The sequence below is a fragment of the Mus pahari genome, chromosome 5, assembly GCF_900095145.1.
Source record: "Mus pahari chromosome 5, PAHARI_EIJ_v1.1, whole genome shotgun sequence".
Taxonomy (NCBI): Eukaryota; Metazoa; Chordata; class Mammalia; order Rodentia; family Muridae; genus Mus; species Mus pahari.
Genome location: NC_034594.1, coordinates 141,988,713 through 142,009,655, shown reverse-complemented (window position 1 = coordinate 142,009,655; position 20,943 = coordinate 141,988,713). Strand labels below are relative to the sequence as shown.

At 38.4% G+C, this 20,943-nt stretch overlaps 1 pseudogene; it reads left to right on the top strand.

Annotated features, from left to right (window-relative positions):
• Positions 1-16,025: 16,025 nt before the first annotated feature.
• Positions 16,026-17,168, top strand: LOC110322049 (annotated as a pseudogene).
• The last annotated feature ends 3,775 nt before the right edge of the window (positions 17,169-20,943 follow it).

Sequence of the window (20,943 nt, the reverse complement as noted above, 5' to 3'; positions counted from 1 at the left end):
CATCTCCTGCCTCCTCCATTAGCCTCAGCATCATCTCCTGCCTCTTCCATTAGCCTCAGCATCATCTTCTGCCTCCTCCATTAGTCTCTGCATCATCTTCTGCCTCCTCCATTAGACTCTGCATCATATTCTGCCTTCAAGTTCCTTCCCTGACTTTCCTCAGTGATGGAGTCCAACCTGAGAGTTATAAGCAGAAATAAATCCTTCCTACTCAAATTGCTTTTGGCCAAGATATTTTATCACAGAAACACTACCTAAGACAGGGTATGGTCAATTCTGTTTATCTTTTCAAAGAATCAACTCGTTGTTTCATCTATTCCTTGTATTGTTTTGTTAGTTGGCATTTCATTAGTTACCACAATGATTTTGATTACTTGTTTGTACCTACTAATTTTCAGTTTGGTTTCTCTTACAATTTTTAATTCTGTGGGGTGCAACATTAGGTCATTTTGATATTGGATTTTTTAAATCCCCAAACTCATAGAGGTAAACCTTCTCTTAGAACTGATTAAACCTAAAGATTCTTGCAAGCTTTTTAAATTTTGATTCTAAGTATTGAAATTTGTACTTGACTTATTAAATGACATAATAATCATTCAAGGATGAATATTTTAATCTCTTTATTTGTGTGTTATTTTCCTTGCTATTCCCTTTTTTTGGTCTGATTTTGTCTGATTCTATTATGATCTTATAAAATACAAGAAATTATATGATTCTTTTTATTTGTTAAGACTTTATAGTTCCCAATATGATCAATTTTAGAAAAAATTTAACCAGCTATTGCAAACAATGCATACTCAGCAGCTATTAGATGGAAATGTCTGTAGATGTCTATTTGAGTCCATTATGCAACTTAACTCTTGACTTTCTTTTTGCGTATTTAGTTTGAATCTATGAGTATATGGTAAGTCATTCATTATCACTGAATGTGGACCTATCTGTCCCTTTTGGAACAATAATACTCTATTTATGTAACTGAGTACAGTAATATTCTGTGCATATATAAATATGTATATATCTGTCTATATACAAACATGCAGTCATATGTTCATAATAGGATTTTATGTTTATTAATATTCACTAACTTTCTTTACCTATTTCAAATGCTAGCTAGAAGTCTGCTTTAGCATGTCATATATTGATTTCTACTTATTTTAGGCTTCTACTTGCTTCATATCCCATTTTATATTCTTCCAATTTCAGTGTATGTATGTGCATTTTTGAGGTATATTTCTTTTAGACTGTAAATAACAGCCTCTTGTTTTAATCCAAGTTAAATCAGCTATTCTTTATTATTAATTATCGGTAAGCCCATTTACAACTAGAGGCATTATTGAGAAGTATTTCTTGATTTATGGTATTTGTCATTTGTTTCTCTGGTTGTCTTGAAGAATTATTCCTTGTTTTTCCTCTCATATTTATAGTAGGTTTCTTTGGTTGTTTACTGAGAAGGATTTGCTTGATTGGATATTAGTTCTCATCCATGCCTCTCCAGAATTGTTTTTCCTGTGTTTTGTGATTAAGACTGTCTTTATTCCTTTGTGCATAGGGTTATTTTAAGTATCTTTTGCAATACTTTATTAATGGTAACACATTTAATTAGTTTGTGCTTATCTTGAGAGAGTTTACTTATCCATTTGTTTCTAAAGATCACTTTTGTATGCATACTCATTTTAATTGACAATCACTTACACTTAGCAACAAATATAGTCTATGCTTTCCTGGTTTTGATGAGCAATCTCATGCTATTCTGTTGACATTTCCTCTGAAAGTGAACTGGAATTTTTCTCCAGACTCTAATATAGTTGCTTCACTCTGTGGTCTTTTTTAAAAAATAGATATTTTCATTATTTACATTTCAAATGTTATCCCCTTTCTTGGTTTCCCCTCCAAAAACCCCCTATCCCTTCCCCCTCCCCCTGTTCAACAATTCACCAACTCCTGCTTCCTGGACATGGCATTCCCCTATACTGGGACATAGAACCACAGGACCAAGGGCCTATCCTCGAATTGATGGCCAACTAGGCCATCCTCTGCTACATATGTAGCTAGAGCCATAAGTCCCACCATGTGCATTCTTTGGTTGGTGGGTTAGTCCCAGGGACCTCTGGGCGTACTGGTTAGTTCATATTGTTGTTTCTCCTATAGCGTTACCCTTCAGCTTCTTAGGTACATTCTCTAGCTCCTTCATTGGCGACCCTGTGCTCAGTACAATAGATGGTTGTGACCAGCCACTTCTGTATTTGTCAGGCACTGACAGAGCCTCTCAGGAGACAACTATATCAGGCTCCTGCCAGGAAGCACTTGTTGGAATCCAAAATGGTGTTTCGGTTTGGTGATTGTATATGGGATGGATCCCCAGGTGAGGCAGTCTCTGGATGATCATTCCTTCAGTCTCTGCTCTAAACTTTGTCTCTGTAACCACTTCCATGGGTATTTTGTCCCTCCCTTCTCTGAAGGATCAAAGTATCCATACTTAGTTGAGTTTCATGTGGTTTGTGAATTGTATCTTGGATATTGGGAGCTTCTGGGCTAATATCCACTTATCAGTGAGTACATACCATGTGTGTTCTTTTGTGTTTGGGTTACCTCACTCAGGATAATATTTCCTAGTTCCATCAATTTGTCCAAAATTTTTATGAATTCATTGTTTTTAATAGCTGAATAGTACTGCATTGTGCAAATATACCACACTTCCTGTATTCATTCCTCTGTTGAGGGACATCAGAGACTTATCATACAGATCTTTCACTTCCTTAGTTGGAGTCACACCAAGGTATTTTATATTATTTATGAATATTGTGAGGGGTGTTGTTTCCCTAATTTCTTTCTCAGCCTGTTTATCCTTTGTGTATAGGAAGGCCACTTATTTGTTTGAGTTAATTTTATATCCAGCTACTGCACTGAAGCTGTGTATCAGGTTTAGNAGTTCTCTGGTGGAATTTCTAGGGTCACTTATATGTACTATCATATCATCTGCAAATAGTGATATTTTGACTTCTTCCTTTCCAATTTGCATCTTCTTTATCTCCTTTTGTTGTCTAATTGCTCTGGCTAGGACTTCAAGTACTATATTGAATAGGTAGGGAGAAAGTGGGCAGCCTTGTCTAGTTTCTGATTTTAGTGGAAATGCTTCAAGATTTTCTCCATTTAGTTTGGTGTTGGCTACTGATTTGCTGTATATTGCTTTTACCATGTTAAGATATGGGCCTTGAATTCCTGATCTTTCCAAGACTTTTATCATGAAGGGGTGTTGGATTTTGTCAAATGTTTTCTCAGAATCTAATGAGATGATCATATGGCTATTTTCCTTTGAGTTTGTTTATATAGTGGATTGCCTTGATGGATTTCTGTATATTGAACTATTCATCTCTGCATCCCTGGGATGAAGCCTACTTGATCATGATGGATGAGTGTTTTCATGTGTTCTTGGATTCGGTTTGCGAGAATTTTATTGAGTATTTTTGCATCGATATTCATAAGGGAAATTGGTCTGAAGTTCTATTTCTTTGTTGGGTCTTTGTGTGGTTTAGGTATCAAAGTAATTGTGGCTTCCTAGTACATTGGGTAGAGTACCTTCTGTTTCTATTTTGTGGAATACTTTGAGGAGTTTTGGTGTTAGGTCTTCTTTGAAGGTCTGATAGAACTTTGCACTAAACCCTTCTGGTCCTGAGATTTTTTTGGTTGGGAGACTATTAATGAAGCTTCTATTTCTTTGGTTGATTAGGACTGTTTAGATTGTTAATCTGATCCTGATTTAACTGTGGCACCTGGTATCTGTCTTGAAAATTGTCCATTTCATCCAGGTTTTCCCGTTTTGTTGAGTATAGGCTTTTGAAGTAGATTCTGATGATGTTTTGGATTTCCTCAGATTCTGTTGTTATGTCTCCCTTTTCATTTCTGATTTTGTTAATTAGGATACTGTCCCTGTGCCCTCTAATTAGTCTGGCTAAGAGTTTATATATTTTCTTGATTTTTTCAAAGAACCAGCTCCTGGTTTGGTTGATTTTTTTTTTAATATGTAGTTCATTTTTTTTCCATTTGGTTGATTTCAGCCCTGAGTTTGATTATTTCCTGACTTCTACTCATCTTGGGTGAATTTGCTTCCTTTTCTTCTAGAGCTTTTAGGTGTGCTGTCAAGCTGTTAGTGTATGCTCTCNCCAGTTTCTTTTTGGAGGTACTCAGAGCTATGAGTTTTCCTCTTAGAACTGTTTTCATTGTGTCCCATAAGTTTGGGTATNCTGTGGCTTCATTTTCATTAAATTCTAAAATTTCATAAAATTCTTTCTTTATTTCTTTCTTGACCAAGTTATCATTGAGTAGAGTATTGTTCAGCTTCCATGTATATGTGGACTTTCTATTAGTTATGTTGTTATTTAAGATCAGCCTTAGTCTATGGTAATATGATAGGATGCATGGGATTATTTCAATATTTTTGTATCTGTTGAGGCCTGTTTTGTGACCAATTATATGGTCAGTTTTGGAGAAGGTGCCATGAGGTGCTGAGAAGAAGGTATATCCTTTTGTTTTAGGATAAAATGTTATATAGATATCTGTTAAATCAATTTGTTTCATAACATCTGTTAGTGTCCATGTGTCTCTGTTTCTGTTTCCATGATCTGTCCATCAGTGTTGAAGTCTCCCACTATTTTTGTGTGTGGTGCAATGTGTGCTTTGAGCTTTAGTAAAGTTTCTTTAATGGATATGAATGCCCTTGCATTTGGAGCATAGATGTTCAGAATTGAGAGTTCATCTTGGAAGATTTTACCTNTGATGAGTATGAAGTGTCCCTCCTTGTCTTTTTTGATAACTTTACATTGAAAGTTGATTTTATTAGATATTAGAATGGTTATTCCAGCTTGTTTCTTGGGACCATTTGCTTGGAAAATTGTTTTCCAGCCTTTTCCTCTGAGGTAGTGTCTGTCTTTGTCCCTGAGGTGAGTTTCTGTATGCTGCAAAATGTTGGATCCTGTTTATGTAGGTAGTCTGTTAGTCTATTTCTTTTTATTGGGAAATTGAGTACATTGATAACAAGAGATATTAAAGAAAAGTAATTGCTGCTTCTTGTTATTTTCGTTGCTAGAGTTAGGATTCTGTTCATGTGTCTATCTTCTTTTAAGTTTGTTGAAAGATTACTTTCTTGCTTTTTCTAGCACACATGTTCCCTCCTTGTCTTGGAGTTTTCCCTTTATTATCCTTTAAAGGGTTTTAATCGTGGAAAGATATTGTGTAAATTTAGTTTTGTCATGGGATACTTGGGTTTCTTCATCTATGGTAATTGAGAGTGTTGCTGGGTATAGTAGCTTGGGCTGGCATTTGTGTTCTCTTAGGGTCTGTATGACATCTGTCTAGGATCGTCTACCTTTCATAGTCTCTGATGTAATTCTAATAGGTCTGCCTTTATATGTTACTTGACCTTTTCACCTTCTGCTTTTAACACAAGAGTAAGAGACTCACTTGTTCTCAAACTGTGGAATCCCATAAAAACACTAAATTGGAAGCCATAATATAAATGCTGAGGATGTGGTGCAGATCCGTGCTAGCTCTGTACTTGCCCTTTCAGTCTCTGTGAGTTCACATGAGCCTTGATCATGCTGAGTCAGTGGACCATGTCCTCCTGGTCCTACATCCCCTCTGGTTCTCACATTCTTTTTGCCTCCTCATCCATGGCTTCCCTGAGCTCTTAGGGGAGGGATTCAATGGAGACATCCCATTTAGAGATCAGTGTTCCAAGGTTTCTCACTCTCTTCACAATGTCTGGCTATGTGTCTCTGTATTTGTTCCCATTTGCTGCAAGGAGAAACCTCCTCTGATGATGTTAAACATTTTCTTTATGTCATTGATAAGTGGTCTATGGCGGAACTCCAGAAGTGAGAAAGCATTCCAAAATCCAAGAAGAGTCCAAACAGAAGCCAATGGTCACATTAATATTGATGTCACCTTAGGTCAGGGAAGGTTTTTCTCTGAAGTGGTCAGCAGTGACTTCAGAGATTCATAACTGTGCAAAACACTAAGGATAAGTGACTTTGAGTACCCAGTTATAAATAGAACGTCTATATTACCTCCTCAAAGGCATAGGAGGACATCATAAAAAGAATATAAGAGCCAGATAAAAGTGGCACAAGACTACAGGGCTGAACTCTGACACCCAGGCATGACATTGCTATTACTCTCTTAAATTTATAGTAGCTGTGATTGGCCCTGTCAACCCCTTCCATGGAGGAAGGAGTGGTTCCTGGAGCTACACCTCTTTCCGTACATTCATATACAGTTAATTCTTGATTGGAGAGAGACATTTAGTGGCATAACCATTGCTGAAATGTTTGTGTGCATGTAAAAAACATAATGAAACTCATTTGGTTTCTCTCTCTCCCTTCCTCTCCCTCTTGAACACACACAACACAGACATGAAGATAGAAAGGGGCTTGGTTACAAGAGAAAGAGGATGCAACAGGACACACCAATGGGGATGAATGTGATTGAAATACATTACATGCATTAGGAAATGTTATAATGAAAACCATTAATATGTACAATTAATATGTATTAATTAGGTAATAATTTAAATACTTGAAAACGTGATCTGTAGTAAGATGTTTTTCAATAATATCCTCATTAAATTGCTTTGGCATTCATTGAAAATTCATAGGAAAGATATTTCTTTGCTAGAAAAATTCCTAATGGGAGTAAAATTCTGCAGAACTTTTTATGTAAATAATTATTCTATTTTAAAACAAATGTTTAAATCAATCAAGCAAAAAATATTTATTCACTTCTAATCCCAAACTTTTATTTTTGTCTCATGATCTATTGCTGGCTAGGACCTTAAGTACAATGTTGAGCAAAACTCAGAAGAACAAACATTCTTGCCTTGTTTTGGATCAAGAGAAAAAGGATACTGTCTGGCAGCTGTAGGATTTTTATAAATGTTCTTTATTAGTGTTAATTCCTTCTCGTTTATATTTTCTCAAATATTTCTTGCCTACTCCTTCATTTATAGTACAAAAGATGGATCCAAGAGCCTTGTACTTGACCATTGTAAGCCGTCCCTGGACCTCTAATTATGTCTTAATTATAAGATAGCATTTGTTTGTTTTTTGATTATTTATCTTTTGATTTGTTGTTTAAAAATACCTTTCACTGAAAGGTGTTCTCCTGTATGTCATGAGATATCATCCAGTTCATGAAATAAAATGAAAGAAGAAAACAGACACTTGTTATAAAAATTCATTTGATAGCATCTTTTAAAGCTAGACTTTGTGTTCATGTAGCACAATGTGGACTTTGTAGAGGTCACAGGCAGAAGCCTTCTTTAAAAATATTTTTAAAAAGTGGGCTGGTGAGATGGCTCAGTGGGCAAGAGCACCCGACTGCTCTTCCAAAGGTCCGGAGTTCAAATCCCAGCAACCACATGGTGGCTCATAACCATCCGTAACAAGATCTGACTCCCTCTTCTGGAGTGTCTGAAGATAGCTACAGTGTACTTACATATAATAAATAAATAAATCTTTAAAAAAATATTTTTAAAAAGCAATGAAACTGGATAAAGTGAAGTTTTTCTTTTCTTTCTTTTTTAAAGAACCCTAAAGGATTTTATTTATTTTATTGAAAATGTAGTTTTTTTCTCACATAATCTTACCAATCCATAAACTTGAAAGATATTTACATCTTCTGATATCTTCTTTGATGTCTTAGAGTCTTTATAATACAAGTCATTCACTTGCTTGGTTAGCATTATCCCAAGATATTTTATATTATTTGATGTTATTGTGAAAGGGTTGTATACTATTTTTCTTTTTCACTATGGCTGTCATTTGTATATAGGAGGGCTACTGATAGAAACCTTTTGATCATTTCCTTTCATGTTTAGAAAGTAATAAAAATAAAAGCTCTTCTTTATGCAGAATATAGAAATAAAACTTGAAAACTAGTAAGTTGATGAATAAACCTTGGATTGAATCTCTAGAAAGAATGATATCAAAAATGGCTAGTAAGCAAATGCCCATGCTTTCCCATTAACTTGCCATCTCCCAGGCAGTAAGCCCTTTTTGTTTCTTATTTCCAGCCAATTTCTGGGAATTGCTGTTCCCCTTGCATGAATTACTTTTCCCATGACCTTTATACAGTTTTCTTCTTTGCTGTCTTCAGGTTTCTGTTGAAGGGTAACACATGTCAAAGCTTCAAGAAGATGTACATTCTACAACAGTCTTTTTTTAAAAAGACCAACACTATTAATATTAAAAAGAATGGAGAAGCAGCAGGAATCTGCACTGCTGAGAGCAATGAAAAATGACACAAAACTACTTTTGAAAACTGTCCAGATCTGATGATGCATTCAAAATAAAAGTCCATTTGTCCTATGGCCCAGACATTCATCTTTAAATATTTACCAAAGAGAAATTAAGATGTATAAACACAATGAATTCATACATAATAATAATAAAAACTTTATTTATCATAGTGAGAGACTGGATATAATTCAAATGAATACCAAGAGAAAATGGATTGTTGTGATATGTTCATACATTACAACACCAATTAATCATCAGTAAAGAAAGAGAATAGACTAGTAATTTTCCATTTAATATCTGTGCATTTCACTGTATCTAAGTTTTATATTAGTTTAAAAAGAATCTGTGCCTGGGTCACATGTGCAATTCTATCACAAAGTCACAAAGTCCCCAACTCACCAAGCTTTAACCACCATCAACTTTCCTTTCTGGAATTCAGCAAACACAGCTCCTGCTGTTCTCTTGGTTTGAGACACTCTTTCAAAGGCTTCCTTGGTGCCTACAGGGTTCTGCTCCATTGTAAGAAACTTTAGCTATTCTCTTTGAACTCCATTCCCTGACTTACTACTACCTGTGTAATTCATCTCTATTGCTATGATAAAACATTCTGACAAAAAAACAATTTAGATGAAGGTGGGGTTATTTGCTTTACAATTCTGGATTACAGACCATAATCTGGGGGTGGGGGACAAATCAAGGCAGAAACTCAAGGCATCACACCACAGTCAAGAGCAAAGAGAAACAAAAATTTCTGGTTGTCTCTTTGCTTGTCAACTACCTTTCTTTACTCTTAATGTGGTTCAGTCCACAGCTTCAGGAATATTGTCATACACATTTGTGTTGTATTTTCCAGCTTCAATTAACAATCAAGACATTCCCCCAACGGCATGCCCACAGACCAACATGATCTGGATAATTCTTAACTATAACTCTCTGAAGTTTAGGTGATTCTAGGTTATGTCAAGTTGGCAATTAATGCTAACCAACACACCTCCAGATGATGTGTCACTGTAAATGCCAGAAACTCAATTCTAGTAACGAAGGGTATAAGATATAGTTCACTTTGAAGCCAAATGTTTGTAACTGATATATATGGAGAATCTATGTCTTCCTTACATGCCATGAGCTATTGAGATGAATATATTGTAGAAAGTGAAATGTACAGTGAAGATGTGATTCAGTTGAGCCATGTTCTCCTAAGCATGTGTTGAAAGCATGATGCCTGTTGAGAACACAAAGTAAAGCAGATACCCGAGAAAGAGTGCATGTAAAAGTGATCAGTGATGAGGCAGGGGCATGGACAAGGTGGTTTTTCATCTTGGGACATCCCCAAGCAGCACATTCACATACTGCATATGTATAGAAGGCGAGAAGGCAGACTCTGTTCTCAATTTTTTTAATCTGAGCCTTGGAAGTTGTTTATGACTTGAGGGAGGTAAGGAATTCCAGGAAAAGTGATAATGTGTAAAGTCTGCAGGAGTTCAGACTTTAATACATTTTTTGTAGAGAACCACTCATGTTTTCAGAAGGTTAAAAAGACTGTGTTTCAAAAAAGTCTGTGTTTCAAAAAGCTAATTCTTCAGAAGTGTGCTGGATAGACAGATTATGGTCAGGATGGGGGTGAGTAAAAAAAAATCATCACTATAGTTCACTGCAGCTCACTAGGAAAGCACACACACACACACACACACACACACACACACACCATTTGGTTAGCAGTGGATCTGAGAGATGGGATATTGCATTGTCTGAGGACATGGGTTCTCAAACAGTCAAAAATGTGCATGTACGTCCTACATTATCTGTAGATAACTTTGCTAGTAATGTCTAAGCCTCCAGAATAACAAGGAGTTGAGAATACGCCATGGTTTTATTAAACATCGGATGTGATGATACTATACTGCACAGCTCTGGACCATTGGGTGAAGAAATCATGGGATTTGATGTTACTACACTTATTTTTTTACTGACTGTGGATGTGAGGCCCAAGTCACTTAAGACTCCAGAAACTTCAGCACCAGAGGAAGCTTGAGGCTCATCAAGGCAGGCAGATGTTCTCCCTGGCCACTGGTTTGTTCTTTTAATAAAAGAAGGTCTGACACAGATCCCAGCATGCTCTGAACTCTGTTCCAAGTTTCTTTCTCAGAAATTCCTTCAGTGAGTAAATAGTTCCCATCTCTATCTACCACAGCCCCACCACGGCGACTTTCTAACTCATGCCCCACACTACCACCACTCAGGAATGTTCTCCAGAGCACTTAACACTTGGAGTTTATCAAACACATTGTTCTCAGCCAATTGAGGTTTATATTACAACAGCCTCTGTGACCCGGGGAGACAAGCCACAAAGATTGCAAGTGATTTCCCATTTTTCTGCCAGATGTTATGAAACGTCGTTAGCAAGGGAAAGTGACATTAGCAACAAAAGGGGAAATAAAGCGGTGACGGTTCTTGGAGGAAAAACAAGGTGAAGGTAATAGGTCCTCAACTCCAGTCGCTGACTCACTGGACTTGAGGTGCTGGAGTGCACAGCTGAGCGTACTCATTGACAACCGCCCTCCGTGAGAGAAAGGCTGAAAATTTGTTTCAAAATGAATCACAGAACTCAGCGCTCTACAGAATCATTCAGAGAGCTTAATTGACTGAAAAGCCTTCCTTGTAACAGCTCATTTGTAACAGGGCAGTTGTACTTCAGGAAGATGGTTTTGTTCCAGGCTCCTTTGTTGAAGAAGATGATTTCATGACAAACATCGAGAGCTCTGCCTTCTACTACCACAATACCTACTTCTTTCCAGAAGGGCCCATCAATCTTGGGTTCACTTCCTTCCTTTTCCTTGACTTCCTGAGTTATCTAGGTAAATGGAACTTGTGTGTGCGTGCACTCTGTGTGTGTGTGTGTGTGTGTGTGTGTGTGTGTGTGTGTGTAGGAGAATGTTCTGGGAGAAGAACCAAAACATAAAATTTTGGATGAGGTAGTTGAGTATACTCCACTGAACAGATTTTTCTACAACACAAGCAATGGGGAACATATACATTTCTGAAATATAACTAGAATGTGTGGGGGTGGGTGGTGTGGATATGTGTGCATGTATGTAGATGTGGGTGCACGTGAACATGTATGCCTGTACATGAGGAGGCCAGAAGCTATCTTCCTTAAGTGCTTTCCAACTTAATTTTTGAGCCATGGACTCTCACTGAACTTAGAGTTCATTGGTTTGACTAGATGAGCTTGCCACCAAGCTCCAGGCTTCCTCGATATTGGGATGCAGAAAAATGCCACAATGCCTGTTTTTTTATAGGGATACGGAGGAAGGGAAATCTAAGCATAAGTCTTCATATTGCACAGCAAAGACTTTACTAGTTGACCCAGCCTTCAAGATCCCACCACCCCCAACCTGATTTTTTAAAGCTTTACAGTTCTTCCTGTCTTTGAGAGAGGAAGGGGGATAGTGTGATATTTTGTTCTAAAACACTCATGGCTACTTCTCAAGCCTTATCCTCTGTCTTAGCACCTCATATACCACTTACTCTACTTGCCCATTGTAGAGGAATTTTAATCCAGCAACATGGCCACTCTGGCAAGGGATCACATATCTGGCTGAAATGCAGACGCATCTTTGATCCCAAACAATGACATCTAATTGAGGGTCAGACAAAGTAACAAATCAGAGAAAGATTTATAGGATGGGTCTGAGATAGAATACACCTAACTCTCATGATAACAGACAGGCAAGAGAAGCTGCTTAAAGAGCAGTGAAGGAGAGAGACTTCTGTTCAGTTTCGTTGAGTCAGTTAAGTTCAGAGCAATTCAGTTCAATTCAGTTATGCTCAGTTCAGCTCAGAGCAGTTCAGTCGAGTGCAGTTATGGTCAGTTCAGAGAAGAGCAGTTGAGTTCAGAGCACTTCAGCACTCATAATTCAGAGGCTGTCATTCCAAACAGAGAAACTCATTCAGAAGCTCAGAGAAGCTGATTTGAATCAGACAGCTTGGAGAGGAGATGGAGCCAGAACAGCTAAGTTGAACCATTCAACCAGAGTTGAGAAAAAGCTAGAAAGAGGAAGTTTCTTCAGCAATAAGTCTCAGAGACTGAAACATTTTAGACCTGCTTTAGCAGAAGGATGCTGGCAGCTAAAGACTGCAGGGTCCAGATTTGCAGATTATATGGAGGCTGGAAGCTTCCAGGATAGTACAGAGAAGGAAATACAGACCAAGCCATATGTTCATAAAGCTTTGGTATAGCTTTCATCTCATTACTTCATCTGAGGAAATAAAAGCAGCGTTTACATTTACAGCCCATCCAACCACTGAACTGTAAGCAGGGTTTATGCAACTATAAGAACCTTTACTTTGGGACTACAGAGATAGCTCAGTGGTTAAGTGCGAGTGATATTCTTCTAGAAGGCCTGGGTTTGGTTCTTAGCACCCGCATTAGGCCATTCCTGCAACAACCTATAACTCTAGTTCAAGTGCACCCAGTGCTGCCTTCTGGTCTCCTCAAGAATCCCTTACACATATGGGACACACATAAACATACACACACAGATAACACTCTTATTTCTAACTAATTATCTCTTCTAATGTAACAAGTAACTACTAAAATTTCATATCAGGCAAATAGATGCAAGAAAATTGCATGTCACTTTGCCAAAAAAGTTACCCAGTCATGACTCTAGTTACAGATAGTATGATTAGATAGGAACTTATATATATATCTATATACAAATATATAAAAGCATTTATTGTATTACATTTATTAGATTTATATATTTATAGATAAATATATATTCATATATTTTTGATCTTGGTAGGTCAGCAGGAGCTAACATGTATTCATGCTTGTGATCTTACTCTTTCGATGCTACATATGACCCACAGTTAATTAGCACATTTTATCATGTTTTCATACTTCATTACTAACCTGCTCTACGACGTTCAAATGATCATATTTACAGGAAAAGAAGATACTAGTTACAAAGTAGCTGTCTGTCCCTTGAGTCACTCAGATGTGCATGGTTCAGTCTGAGCACTCAGCTTTTCAGACCTTACTATAGTCTATCTAGCCTTTGCTACCTCTCTTAGTAGAGTTGACGGAGTAAATGGATCAACAAACCACTTTGTTTATTAGATCTGGGTGAGGCCAATGGGCATCCGAGACATGCGGAAAGTCAGCTCTGCCAGGGTTTAATGTGGTTAGAGAAAATGATTTGCCCTTGATCCTTTTCAATGGACTGATTAACAGACCCCTGGATCAAAGACTCCTGTCATTCATCTTTGTCCTTTCTCTTTAATGATGGTTGACACACTATCAAGGTTTCCTGAAGGAGCTTTGATTTGGTTCAGAATGGATAATAGAAACCTCACCATGTTCTCTCTCTCTCTCTCTCTCTCTCTCTCTCTCTCTCTCTATATATATATATATATATATATATATATATATATGTCCTATAATGATTCAAAAGGAAAGTGGGAATAGAATTATCCTGGCTAAAGATGATCTAGCCCTAATCTACATTTTGTAGATAAGGAAGCAAAGGATCCAAGGCACTAATTCATTCCTTGTGATGAGCACTACTCTAGGCAACAAGGCAGGGATAAGTGTTTCCTTGAAAAGAGGCCTTTTACCTATTTCCACCAGTACCGGTGTTTCTTTTGGAATCTTGGGCATTAATAACTCTTATCTTTAGGATAGATAGAGACAGAGATGGAGTGAGGAACAAAGAGAGAGAGAGAGAGAGAGAGAGAGAGAGAGAGAGAGAGAGAGAGAGAGAGAGATAAAACTGGCTTTGGGATAGCAGGTAGAACCATTTTAGCATCTTCCATAAGTGTGAACTTAGGTATGATCAGGAGAAAGTGTTGGGTCCAAAGCCAAGAGAACAACTAAAGAATGGCCTGCTTCACCAACCGGACAAAGCTCCTGATGCTCCTTTTTGTGTGCTCTGTGAATGGGAGGAGGAGCTGAAAATGCTCTTTCCTGTCTCAGAAAACATGAAGCGTAACAGTCAAGCAAGAAATTTACTCACATTTTCATTCAATTTAATAAACAAAAATGAAATGAAGTTTCTCCCCAGCTGAGCAGGAAGCTCTCAAATTTCAAATCCTTGAATGAGAACAAATTTGGGAGGAGGGAGAGACAGGAAGGGTGTACACAGGGAGCAATGTAAAATGTCTCTTCTATCCAATAAAGAGTAAGTTTTTCTACAAGATTTTAGAACAGTGTTCATCAATTCACCCATCCACCATAGCAACAGACCCTAATTAGTATGCATATTTCCAGTTTAATTTGTTTTTCACAGCATGGCAGTTCTTCCTCTTAGATGACCTAAANAAAAACAAAAAAAAAAAAAAAAAAAAAAAAAAAAAAAGACTCTTCCAAACTTTTACTATTTCCTGAAAAAGAATTACAGTTCATGCCTCAGTTTCCTCTTCTATAAAATTGGGAGGATGCTCACTGGCATGTAAGGGAATCATAGTCAATCATATGGGTTGATTTCATAAATCACTAATGTACTGACCATTTCCTCTTCTTCATGCTTTTATTTTTCTCTTTCTCTCAGCTATTCCTGGTCAGTACATGGTATTCCTCCCATTAGGTACCACTCTGCATCAGATCCTTCGATATCGTTGAGCTTGGAGCAGGTGCACTCCTCCAGAAGTGATTTCACATATACCCCTTAATGAATCCCGGATGATCTAGGACAAGAGATGCCTCAACGGAAGCCACTGGCTTCCCCGATCAAGCCTTATGGTTGTCTGCAGATGCAGCTCAGGCTCCTTAGTTTGCCTGATGATAAGCTAGGGAGAGAGAATCACTTGAGACTCGAGACGCAGTTTCTATCTTCTAGAATCCATCATCATTGCCCTTCCTGTAAATGAAACAAGAATGACAACAGCAAACACAGACAGAGTGTCTGTAATAGTGGCTGTGGCCTTTATCCTTCAATATGCTTGGGCATCTTTGGGAATGTTGTCACAAAGGTTTTCACTGAACACCTATGAAGCAGTGAGGATTCTGGGATAACTGACAACTTTAATCGAGTCATTGTGGACCCAAGATGCAACAGAATTGAAGTTTAGTCTGGAGTAGAGAGCATCTCCAGTAGCCAGATAGAGGGCAAAGTTCAGGATTTGGCCTTTTCCTGCTTACCTTGTCACTGTTTAAAGCTCTTGGCAGAAAGGGCCTGGAAAAAGTAGGAAACGTTGTTAGTGTTAGATTGGTGCCAGTTTCAGCTAAGCTCTGTGAGTCTATAGTTCAGCGCCAGAAGGCTGGTTGAGACAGTAAGAATAAATAACTTTTAAAAGTCTGTGGCATTTGAATTTATGATCTATAAAATTCTACCCATAAAAGGGAAAACTCTTATTTACATAAAAATTACAAAGTCTGCCCAGGGCTTAGTCATTAATATGGAGTTGTCCATAAATGCATGGTTTAGATGTTTATAACAGACTTAAGTATTCCAAATATTGCAGACCCTCACTCGTACCAGGTGCTTCTCAGAGGGCTGGATAGATATGGTCCTGATTTATGAAGCTTAGGCACTATGAAGGGAACAGTCAACACTGGAAGTTGTCAGTGATGTACTTTGGATTTATTTTCCTCAGTTACACTCACGTAGGAGGCAATCAGATGCAAGGCATGCCCTGTTGGGCAATGGCAAGGCCAAATCAGTACTGTCTCTGCTACCCTGGAGACTCTGGAGGGCAGCAGGGACCTGGAACTGTCCATCACCTCCTCTGATGCTCCACCAAAGGTGGTGGAGGTGCTGCACCAGCTGGTCCAGATCTCCTGGACCATGTGTCCATGTGTTCTGCCAACCCTGTGTTGAGACCAGTGCAAAGAACCCAAAATGAGCACATCCATTCTGCTAGGCATACTTTCCTGCAGAGGAAGTGTCAGCAACTTGTGGAGAGCCTTTTGGGGTGCCGCTTGGCAGGAATCTGACATTGGCCAAGGACAAGGAATGGGCTTCAGGCAGGAATCTGACATTGGCCACGACAAGGAAGTAAGCTCAGGCAGGAATCTGACATTAGGGCATGATAAGGAAGTAAGCTTCAGCAGTAATCTAACTTTGGGCTATAATATGGAAGTAGGTTAGGGCAGGAATTTTAATCTTTGGGTGGAGCAGGAGAGGTGGGCTTCGGGTGGGATTTGGGGCTTGGACTGGGGAGTGGGCTCAAGTATTTTGGTCATTGTTGCAGGCCATTTTGAATGACTGTCATGGGAGTAATCTCGGGATTTTGCTTACTGCATTGCTGGTTCCTTGTACTGCTCACCCTTAATACTTGCATATACTTCTTATACTTGGTATAAGAAGCAGATTGGGAAGGTTAAATTTGCCTTCAGTCTCAGAATGGACTGAGGACATGTTACAATGTTGTCTGTCTTTTTCCTTTTTAATCCCTACTCCAGCGCTGGAGAACTCATTGACTGACTGAGCTGGCTTGGTCAGCAACTGACATAATCAAAAGAATGGAATGGGACCATCAGAACTGTGCTAAGTCCCAGGGCTCTGGTTTGCCTCAGTGACACACAGGTACATATAAGAACTTGTAAGAAGTACATGGACAAGTTTGGGCCATTGCAAGAACTTGGTGAAACAAGATGTGTATATCCATTTTATTAAAAGGACCTGGATGAAGACAGCTTGCTGGATGGTTGTATTATCCAACACAGATCAGAAAGGGGGTTCTGTTAGCTTTACCGTTTAATACCTAACAATAGTGTAAGTACCTTCAATGGTAGCTTAATTGGACATTTGCAGCCACACATTGTTTTTTATTTCATAGGTCTTGATATAATTAAGGAAGTGCTTAGATGTGTTATGAATATTAGATGGCTCACTTCTTGAATATGTGAATCACAAACATATAATTTTATGACTAGGAAAGGGACCATTTGCTTGTACCATTTAAGATGCTGCTTAAGGAACTAATGGGAAATTAAAGAACTCAATGTTCAATGGAGAAAAATGTACTACAGTCTTACATGTGTGTCTGTTACACTGCACTCAAGATCTACTTTCTCTATGATGGTTTAGATCTGCTTTTACACTCTTGAGGTTCTCAGACATGTAACCACACGCAGTAGACTTCGTCAGTCATTAGCAGGTGGAAGAGGCACCACCTGAGTATGTGGTGAATGAGCTTCATGTGCACATTGGTGATGCTGTGTATAATGCTACAAATTCTCGACTATCATCATGGTTAGGCAAAATAACCCATCTCTGTTCTATGTAAAAGATAGAGAAGGAAAAGAAACACGAACACTGAAGGAAATCTGAGGGACTGTGGACAGTCTTATATGGAAGGAGGGAAGGAAAGATGTGAGCTCAACAATATCCATTTTAACCAAATTATGGTACACGACACTGCAACAGCTTCTGTGTTTAATGTGTATACTTTGCTGGGCATGGTGGTACATGCCTGAAATCCAATTTCTTGGGAGTTACGAGTGAGAGAAATTAGGAGTTCAAGTCCAGCCTTGGCTAATGAGACCATAAAAAAAATTAAGAAATCGAGAGAAGCCATGTCAAGGATAAATTTACATTCTTCCTTGAATGTCCAGTTCTTTCTTTGGGGAGGATGATGACTTCACACTGGAGCTGATGTCCATCCAGGATTACAGAGCATGGGTGTGATATATATCCACTGACTAGGAAAACTTTATAAAGATATCAAAAATATTTTTATTTTCACTTTTTTAAATTCCAAAACTACAATGTGGAAAACATTAAACATAGAGAGAAATTAGCCCATGCCCTACCAGTCTTAAATCTGGCCTTATCTTTTTTTCCCCACTGATTCATACATTTTTCTTTTTTATTTAATTTTTTAAAAACTTAGTTTATGAATAGCAGTAAAATGTACATATTGATAACACTGCAACAAAATGTTTTGGTGTAGTTTTAAACAGACTAGAAAGGGGAAATTTTTCAGGTTATAGAACCCCTCCCCCAGAACAAATATTTTAAAACCCTTTTTTGTAAATGGGCCATTGTAGTAAATATATTTGGTGCCTGCTATTATATTGATGGCCAAGAGAATTAAAGAGATATTCCCATTTTTTATTAAATATTTACTTTATTTACATTTCAAATGTTGTCCCCTTTCCTGGTTTCCCCTCCGAAAACCTCCTATCCGCTATACCCTCTCCCCTCCCCCTGCTCACCAACCCACCCACACCTGCTTCCTGGCCCTGACATTCCCCTACACTGGGGCTTAGACCCTTCACAGGACCAAGGGCCTCTCCTCCCATTGATGACCGACTAGACCATACTCTGCTACATATGCAGCTGGAGCCATGAGTCCCACCATGTGTACTCTTTGGTTGGTGATTTAGTCCCTGGGAGCTCTGGTAGTACTGGTTAGTTCATATTGTTGTTCCTCCTATAGAAAGGACCCAAAGAGATTCCCAATTTTCAAAGCCACTGGCTCAAAGGAACAACACATGTTGGTTTCTTTGGGGAATTTTAAACTGGTTCTTGAGACTTCACTGCACAGAAAGCTGTGTTCACATATATCTGCTATGAAAACAAAATGACGAAACTGAAGCGAGAATAGACTTAGCTTTACGCCTTTCAAGACTGAAGTGCCCTTCCCCTGTCCTCAGTCCTCCCTCGTCACCCTGTACTTTTCTTCAAGGTTTTTAATCGTCTATTTCAGGATGCAAGGCTTGGTCCTTGTTCTTGTCCCTGTCTTCATTTGTTCCAAAGGGGTTTCACACAATCTCATGTCTACCAGGGTCCTCTGTATGTGGATGCTCCTCACTCTATGGCTCCAGCTTAGATCTCCTGCTGTGTCTTCTGAGTGGTTCTCACTTCATCCCTCAGAAACCATTCTCTCCTGCTGTGTAAGTATGCCCCTTTCAGAATGGTGTGAAACAGTATCCTATGGTCTGTAGAATTCTTCATATTGACTTGCTTTCATTCAGCATACTTTCCCTGAGAGGTAGGGTACTGGACATATCCATGGATATTCACTGAGTTCCTACCACTCTCTATTTGAATGTATATCTGTTGAAAGATACTGGAGTTGTTTCCAACTTTTGGCTAGTATAAATAAACCTTCGAAGGACATTAATATAGATATTTTTCATACACATGTGCTTTCATTTTTCTGGAATAGATATCCAGGAATATGACTGCTTACTCATATGTTAAGTTTATATTTAGTTTTCTGAGGAACAGTCTTCGAATCATTTCCTAGAGCAGCTGGCTTTACCACTTTACTTACCCATAAGCCCCATGTGAGAAACCTGCTTATAAACTTCTCTGCCAAGAGTTGGCATCCTACATCTCTTCAATGGTGGCCCTTCTCAGTGTGTCTAATGGAACCTCATTGCTTCCTTAATGATGGATGGTGGCAAATGCCTTTCCATGTCACTATCTGCTGCCTACACATGCTTTTCATCAATTGTCTTTCCATTTCTTTGTTCACTGCAGTTTTCTTTGTTTTACTGTGGTCCTTAAATGTTCTGTTCGAGTCTTGGCAGATATATGCTTTGAAAATTTATTCTCCACAGTTGGTCTCTCTTTGTTGTCTCAGAGGGTCTTGCTAGATTGTCCAAGCTGACCTTCCCTCAGAGTATTGAGACTATAAACATCTTCATACCTGGATGTCTTCACAATCTTTACAGAGTGCTTTGCAGAGAAAAATTAAAAATCTATTTAGTTGTGATTGCTCCAAAGTCTCAGCTGAATTAATTAGAATTATCTTTCTCTTTCTCCCCATAATTATCATCTTACAGATCACAAATACTCTGAGAAACGCATACTTAGAATGCTCTTCTGGCCACTTTCTGACTTCATTTCACACTATCCAGACACACCTGTCCCTGTCTAATGAACCGGATTTTCCTTTGGTTCTTTTTGTAGAGACCAAGAATGAATCTTAAAATCAAATTTAAGGCAATTTAGAACAAATTGGATGCTATAAGAATATAGTATACACTCTACTCCTGAAGAGAATGTTTTCTAAGAGCTTTCTGGAGACAAATTTAAAACAAATGAGTGACTTCAAGACTGGGAATTTTAATTTACTTGGGAGCTGTTTAGAAATGTTATTTTGATTGTGATTGAGAAACACCAGACATAGGTTTGAATCTTGGATTTACCAATAAATGTGTCTTTAGCTTTGGATGATCTTCCTTGCCTGTAACACTATGGGGGCCACAGCAAATTTAATAGTTTACAATTCTAAGTCATAGCCATGTGTCACCCAGTTGCAGACAGGGGTTTTACCAGGAGAGAAATGTGTTGCGTGATCCTGATTGGGAGCACACAGAGGAGATAATCTGAGTGTCCCAGTCCCTCTGGGGGAAGCTCCACCCCCCACTTTGGTAGCACAATAATAATGAAGAGTCCAGATACCTTCTGTTCCTCCTAGAATTTAGTGTTTAAGTGGTCTTCTGTGTCTTTGGGTTTTCTGTATAAGAGTGCTCTGAAATTTAGTCTCTCTGACATTTTTAGTTCTAATCTCAATGCATACTGAAAAGGTGTAGTCAGCAATAAGTGAGACAGAATAGCACCATTTTTTTTTTTTTTTTTTTTTTTTTTTTTCAAGATAGGGTTTCTCTGTGTAGTCCTGGCTGTCCTGGAACTCACTCTGTAGACCAGGCTGGCCTTGAACTCAGAAATCTGCCTGCCTCTGCCTCCCA